Here is an 8326-nt window from a genome sequence, read left to right on the forward strand (position 1 = left end):
GTAAGTTCCTTGAGGGTAAGAACTGTTTTATTTTGTCTTTGTATCACCAAGGAGTACCATGGTGCCCTGCACACAGTGGAGTCAGAGAGATAAATATAGAGATTAAGATATAGATAGATAGATTTATATATACCCACACATAAAGACATATACATACATATAGACATATAGACACACACAGAGACATATATATATACACATATTATATAGTATATATACATATTATTATGAGGTATATACATAGCATATATGAGACATTCACATATATATACTGGGCATATATTTACATATTATATAGAAGAATGTATTATACACATGTGTGTACTTGTACATATATGCATGTATATACATATATGTACATGTGCAATGTGTACACGTGCACATCTATAATATGTGCATATACGTGTGTTATATAACATGTATACCTATAGCATACATGTGGATCACAAATGTATCTACGTATTGACACACACATACACATACAGATGCACATATATATGCATATGTGGATGTATTATATGTATATGTTTTAAATTGAATTATATAACAAAGAACTGAAAAATTTATATGAATTTCACTCTAATGCAAAACTCTCATTTTCAGGATCCTTGCTATTTAAAAAAACAATTGAATACCTAGTAAATCTTTACTTTTTGATGCCCTGAGAAGTTTAGCCCACTTCCAATTTTGCACCAGTATCAGAAAATGAAGTGTTGAGATATTACATGAGAGTCTATGCTTTCAAAATTATTATTGCTCAGAGAAGAGCCAGACATTCACAAATAGAAACAGACTGCCCTCATGAGGCTGACAACCCTTTTGTCAGACTCTGGGAGACGAGCATTTGAACTTCTAGATGAATAGCCATCCTTAACCTAAACTCCAGGCCTCCTCCATTCAGATACTCCTGATCTAAACCTGAATATCCATCTCCTTCTATATTCTAATATTCATAGATGTGTTATGCCATGAAGTAATCAAATTAATCCCCTCTCACCTGCATCTCAGTTTTCCTTCAGCTACTGATCCAAGAACCCTGATGACACCTGCTGGGTATTAAGACCAGGTTTGATTTCAAAGTCAAGGATTCATGAAGAAAGCAGGTCAGAGCTGTCAAAACATTTTTCAAGACAGAATTAGAAAAGAAAAATCATTGTTCTTTTAAGTTTTTCTTAATGCTATTAAACCTTCCAAATGATTTGTCTTTCTGCCTTTGGTTTTCTTGGTCTCTGGAGTATTCTCTCCTGTTCTGATGATGTAGACAAAAACATGTCTGGGTGATGCACCGTGATAAAAAGAGAAAAAAGAGAACCAGTGTTTACCCTCATCAAGCAATGTAACTATTACAGGTTATAGGATCTAGAAACAGATTGGTCTCTAAATCCACTTTTATGAAGTTATCAGGATTATGATATATTCTTCCCACCAAAATTACTTCTCTATCAGCAATAACAATATTAAGAAAGTGAAGTCATTCTTCCATATTCAGAGTGAAGTCCATATTCACAAGACTGTCATACTAAACAGTGATAGTTTTTGTCAACTTTGGCTAAACTTTCATCATGAAAAATCAATTATTTCCTCATTTGGTCTTCATAAAATTCCCATCACATTTTAAAAAGTCTTACTTCTTCAATACTTCAGAGATTCTTGAGAGGCATGGGTTCTCCTTTCACCAACACAAATCACAAGTCCCCTCTAAGTTAGGAATAATGATAATTAATATTATTATATTGTAAAATAAAGAATAAATAATTAATACAATAATCAACTATAGGATTTATATAGCACTTTAAGGTTTGGAATGTGCTTTACACATATTAGTTCTTTTGATCCTCATATCAAGCCTGGGAGGTGGACACTTTTATTATCTCTGTTTTACATATGGGGAAACTGAAGCTAACAGAGGTTAAGTGACTTGGCCAAGGTCACACAGTTAGTTAGTGTCTGAGGTAGATTTTGAAGTGGACATGGTAGAAAAGCACTCTGCCATGCAACCAACCTGGTGATGGGACTCTTCAGAGTAGGCTAGGCCGGTCCTCCCACCCTAGAAACACAGTATATTACTGAGTATATATCCTACATATAGTAGGGTTATTATAAGGATCAAACATAATAATATTTGTAAAGCAATAATAGGCACTATATAAATGCTGGCTATCACCACCATAGGCAGCTAGGTGGCACAGTGGATAAAGTGCCGGGCTTAGAGTCAGGAAGACTGATCTTCATGAGTTCAAATCTGGCCTCAGATACTTACTGGCTGTGTGACCCTAAGCAAGGTTTGCCTCAGTTTCCTCTTCTGTAAAATGAACTGGAGAAGAAAATGGCAAACCATTGCAGTAACTTCGCCAAGAAAACCCCAAATGGGGTCACGAAGAGTCAGATAACTGAATAAATCATCACTATAATCATAATCATTGCATTTCTGGCTTGGTAAGACCTGCTAAAAGGTGATACCACCTAGAGTCACCTGGCACACTAGGATGAAAAATCTGCACACACATTCACTGTTCATTCACATTGGTGGTAGTCAAGGCTAAAAGGCTGAGAACCTTAGATCTTTGCCTGACTCAACCACAGTATTATTAGATCTAGGAATAAAGGGTTTAGTGTTCAAAAAAAAAAAAACTTGTTTGCAGAAAACCACTAATTGAGTAAAGGGGATTCTTACTCAGGTATGGATTGGACCAGATGGCCCCAAAAGTTCCTTCAACTTCAGAAATTCTGCAAATCGGTGATTTTGAGAAAACAAATGCACTAAGTTTACTATGTTAGCAAATTTTTTTCTTCATTAGTTCTGCCTTAAAGAAACACAGCTCTGAGAGTCTCAGGCTTTGAAAGTTAGATAAGATCTAAGACACAAGAGTTTTGCAAGTTTGCTGCAGTGTTCTTTATTTCTGTTGGGCTGGGTGTTCATATTGTGCCTTCTTTGGATCTTTAAAATGTAACAATGATAGCTGAGTAGCAAATTTTGTGATGAAAAAATCTATATATGTGCCTATTACATGTAGATTCTTATAAATGTATAATACATGGACAACTCAGTGAGGGGGAAATGCCACAAATAGTAAGAGTTTAATCAATGCTTATTGAAGAAGCAATCTAAAAGGAATGTTTGTTTAAAGACAGGTAAAATTGAAAGAAGACATGACCTATGTTTGTGGATTTTTTTAAAACATTATCCAATTTGCCTCCAAAAAATCTTAATAGAAAGAACTTTGGATCTGGAATCCAAAGGACTTGAGTTTCAATCCCAGGTCAGTTACCTATTGTCTGTGTGACCTCAGTCAAAACACAGAGCTTTCTGATAGTGTCATTATTCTGACATTGACTTTATCTAGTTTCAGCCTCATAACAGCCCTGTGATGTTATTAACCCTATGGGAAACAAAGTCAGAAAGATAAAATAATTTGGACAATAATTACACAACTCATTAGTTGTTCTCATTTATTCCCTTTTCCCCCCTTTTCCCATTTACTTCTTCCATATCCTTCTTGCTCACTGTAGCCCACATGAGAAAAGGACTCTTACTGTTTACTTGTTGAAAATACTGCCCATGCTTCAAGGGTCATCTCCCAAGGCCCCTTCCCCAAAACTTTCCCTAATCCCTCTAGCCAAAAGTGATTTTTCTCACTCCTAGGACCCTGTATAACAGTTCATAATATTCTAATCTGTATTACGATTACTGTATATGTGTCATTTCTCTTTTTGTATAAAAATAAGAGCAAAGATTATGTTTTATTTCATCTCTATCTCTTGCTTGCAATGCTTCACTAATGTTCCCTGAATAAATGAATAAATGGTTTCATTCAACAGATGAAGGTCAGGTTTGCCCACCCACTGACAAATGTTGCTCCTGTCTCAAAATTCTCAAACCTAGAAAAATAAATTTTACTGTTTGTAATTTTGTTTGCTTTCAAATGAATGTTTTGGATATTTTGCTTAAAAGTATATAACCACAGAGTCAGGGCTAGAGGTAGGCAAGATATAAAGTTACCTGGGTTTTTTTTCTTTAATGGGATTTTTAAAATATTACTTTTGAAATAAATACACCTATTTTAATCCAGAAAGTTCCACTCTCCATGGCACATAGGGATTTGTTTTGTAATAAGCCAATGTGATCACTCCACTGAATCCAGGAGGCATAGTTAACACATTGGAGTAATAAATATCAAATTGAAGAGGGCAAAACTGTCAAACCTTACCCACAAAAAAAAAAAAACAAAACACAGGTTCTTAGGATTTAGAGCTGGAAGGGATCATTGAGAAGAGATTGCTAGTTAGCCCCCTCAGTTTACATTTAAGGAAAATGAGATGAAATTTGCCTAAGATCATACAGGTTTCCAAAATTAAGTACTCTTACTTCTGCTTCTGGGAGCCAATATGGTGGAGTAAGAGGTGACTCTCTCTTACCCTCCCCTATTAACCCCTGAAGGCCCAGAAAATATCACCCCAGGAAAAACTCTGGAACAGCTGAACTAGAAGAAAGATGGGGTGCAGCAGTCCAGTAGCCCAGGTAGCTTGAGGAATTAACTGGAAAGGCCCCTCTTACCTTGGGGGAAGGGGAGCAGCACAGAATGGGAGACATCCCAGCAAGCTAGTAGAAAGCCCCACCTCAGCATACCAGGAATAGATCCTGAAGCCCAGGTGGTGGAGCAGGCAAACACCAACACCTGTACCTCTGAGTACCTCGTTGAGGATGAGGGAATTGGTGGAAACCAGCTCAGAAAACCACCAGGTGCCTCAGCATTCTACAGCAACTGGCTCTTCCAGTGTCTCAGCAAAACTAAGGGAAGCAGTGCTCCAAAGGGCCCCAGGTGGATAAACACCCTACAACATCCATCTGAAAGGAGCTGAAGAAAGCAAAAGGAAGGAAAGGCCTGGGTGAGCAGAAAATCTCCAGGAGCCACACTACCCAATCCTACCCCTAGAGTTCCAGTGTTGCTAATTCCAGCCCAACACCAGGTAAGCTGCCAGAATCCTACAGCCTCCAACTGCCAACATTGGAGGCCCCAGCACACAAAACCATCGAATAGGCCCTAGGCTTCCAACAGAAGAAGCTTGGGTCATTGCCTTCTGTTCCCCAGCAGGAGAGCTCAATCTCTTTAAAGGCCAGGAAATAAGCAAACATGAGCAAAAAGAAACATACGATAGATTCTAATTATGGGAAGAGTAAAGATCAATGCAGAAATTCTGAAGAGGACAACATTGTCAACAAACCCACATATGGAACCTCAAAAGGGAATATGAACTGGTCTGAAGCCCAAAAAGCCTTCTTAGAAGAGCTCAAGAAGGATTTTAAAAGTCAAATGAGAGAGGTAGAAGAAAAAATGGGGAAAGAAATGAGAGGTATGTAAGAGAGAGTCAATAGCTTGGAAAAAGAAGGACAAAAATTGACTGTAGAAAACAAGTCCTTAAAAAACACAATTGGCCAACTGGAAAAAAAAAGTACACTGAAGAACACATGTCCCTAAAAAATACAATTGGTCAACTGGAAAATAACTACACTGAAGAAAACAAGTCCCTAAAAAGATAAAATTGGCCAAATGGGGAAGGAGGTATAAGATCTAATAGAAGAAAACAATGTGTTAAAAATTAGAATTGAGCAAATGGAAGCTACTGACTCTATGAGAGAGCAAGAATCAGTCAAATAAAAACAATAGAATGAAAAAATAGATGAAAATGTAAAATATCTAATTGGAAAAACAACTGACCTGGAAAATAGATCCAGGAGAGACAATTTAAAAATTATTGGTCTACCTGAAAATCACAATGAAAAAAAAGAGCCTGAATAGTATCTTTCAGGAAATCATAAAGGAAAACTGCCCTGAGGTCCTAGAACCAGAGGATAAAATAGCCATAGAAAGAATCCACCAATCACCTCCTGAAAGAGAACCCAAATTGAAAACACCAAGGAATATAGTAAGCCAAATTCTAAAATTACCAGGTCAAAGAGAAAATACTGCAAGCAGCCAGAAAGAAACAATTTAAATATCATGGAACCACAGTCAGGATTACACAGGACCTTGCAGCTTCTACATTAAAAGACCATAGGGTGTGGAATATAATATTCCGTAAGGCAAAGAAGCTTGGATTACAACCAAGGATCAACTACCCAGCAAAAATGAGCATGATCTTTCAGGGGAGGAGATGGATATTCAACAAAATAGGGGACTTCCATACCTTCCTGATAAAAAGACTAGAGGTCAACAGAAAATTTGATCTTCAAATACAAGACTCAAGGGAAACATAAAAAGGTAAATGGGACAGAAGGATACATTATGTTGTTAATAAGGGCAAACTGTTTACATCCCTACAAGGGAAGATGACACTTGTAACTCTTGAGAACTGTTTTGTTACTACACCATGTTAAAGGGGTATACATAAAGGGGGTGAGCATAAATTGACTTTGATGTAATGATGAAAAAAATCTAATCAAGTGGGTTAAATGGATCCAAGTAAGTGAATTAATCTGATCTAACTAAGAAAATGTACTGGGAGAAAAGGAAAGGAGGAGGCAGGCAAGGGTAAATTACATCACAGGAAAAGGCATAAAATCTATCACAGCAGAGGGAAAGAAGGGAGGGAGATGAGCATTGTTTGAACCTTACTCTCATCAGATTTGGCTCAAGAAGGGAATAACAATCAGGCATAGAAATCTAACATTCCCTATAGGCAATAGGAGGGAAAAAGGGAAAGAAAAGGGAGAGGGTTAATAGAAGGGAGTTGGCACTGAGGGATACGATAGTCAAAAGCAAAACATTAGTGAGGAGGGAAAAGGAAAAAAGAGAAAGAAAAGAATGAACAGGGGCAAAAAAGGATGGAGAGAAAGACACAGATAGTAATCATAATTGTGAATGTGATATATGAATGTAAAATAAGAAATGATAAACAGGCAGATTTCAGATAAACCTGGAAAGACTTGTATGGTTTGATGCTGAGTGAAGCGAGCAGAACCAGGAGAATGTTATACACAGTAACAGCCACATTGAGTGATGACTGACTTCGATAGACTTAACCCCTCTCAGCAATACAAGGATCTAAGACATCTTCAAAAGTCTCATGATGGAAAATGCTCTCCACATCCAAAGAAAGAACTATGGAGTTTGAATGCAGATCAAAGCATACCAGTTGCTATTTTTTCTTCTTCTGTTGTGTTTTGTTTCCTCTTCCTGGTGGTTCCTCCTATTAGTTCTAATTCTTACTTATGACATCACTAATGTTAAAATATGTTTAATAGGAATGCATATGTATAGCCTATGTTAGATTGTGTACCATCTTGGGGAGAGAGGTAAGGAGAAAAATTTTAAATTCAAAAGCTTATGGAAGTGATTGTTGATAAATTAAAATAAATTAATAAGAAATTTAAAAAAAACAAAATGAAGTGCTCTTTTTTACTATACTATGTGGTCTCCTAAACCATTGTTGTTGTTCAGTAATCTCAGCCGGCTGATTTTTCATGACTCCATTTGAGGTTTTCTTGGAGTGCTTTGCCATTTCCTTCTCCAGCTCATTTTACAGATGAGGAACCTGAGGCAAACAGGGTTAAGTGACTTGCCCAGGGTCACATATCTAGTAAGCATCTAAGTCCAGAATTCAAATCGGAAAGATGAGTCTTTCTGACTTCAGGCCTGGTACTCTATCCACTGCACCACCCTATCTGTCCTCTACATTCACACAATACTTTTCATGTTCTGAAAAGATAGGCTGTGAAACATTACCTCAAAGTGGATGCTTGGAGCCACCAATAATTTTGGATATGTACCAATAACATTTTTATCAGTTTCTGAAAAAAGCCCACATATAAACTGACACCTTACTATTGGTTGGTACCTTATATTTTAAAAGTCTAATTACTTAAAGCCTTAAGAGAAACCCTCTAAATTCCAAAGAACACCAGTCCAACACAGCTTGTTAGCTACAATAACAACTTTTTTGTTGGGATGGAGGGAGAGAGTCTTTCTCTGCAGTATCACCTTCCTTCTTCACCTTAATTGCCTCAAGTATTCAATGTTTATCTTTCTTTTCTATTTAGTCTTAATTTAAACTTTTTCTCCTTTTTTTTCAATTTCTAGAAACTTACTTTTTTTCTCCCCTGTCCCCAGGAAACTAGCTAGTGTTTTCCTGTTTACTATCTGAAAGGTATAACCCTAGCTGCTCCCATTGCAGGGTGATCATAAAACATGGTTTGCAACAAGCAAAGGAAAAAGGAGACCAGCTCAAGAATATTTGATCTAATAGAGTGGACCTGAGTTTAAACCTATTCAAAGTAAAAGAGAGAGAGAGAGAGAGAGAGAGAGAGAGAGAGAGAGAGAGAGAGAGA

General features: G+C 37.0%; 1 long non-coding RNA gene across 4 annotated transcripts in view; it reads right to left on the reverse strand.

Annotated features, from left to right (window-relative positions):
• Window positions 1-1003: 1003 nt before the first annotated feature.
• LOC114030236 overlaps window positions 1004-8326 on the reverse strand; it is a 424548-nt gene continuing 417225 nt past the window's right edge. For all 4 annotated transcript variants that reach the window (XR_003567601.1, XR_003567597.1, XR_003567591.1 and 1 more), the window contains one exon: window positions 1004-1110. This is a non-coding gene — a long non-coding RNA (uncharacterized LOC114030236). The remainder of the gene's footprint in view (window positions 1111-8326) is intronic.

This window comes from Vombatus ursinus, unplaced genomic scaffold (genome assembly GCF_900497805.2).
Source record: "Vombatus ursinus unplaced genomic scaffold, bare-nosed wombat genome assembly UNPS02000577.1, whole genome shotgun sequence".
NCBI classification, from domain to species: Eukaryota; Metazoa; Chordata; class Mammalia; order Diprotodontia; family Vombatidae; genus Vombatus; species Vombatus ursinus.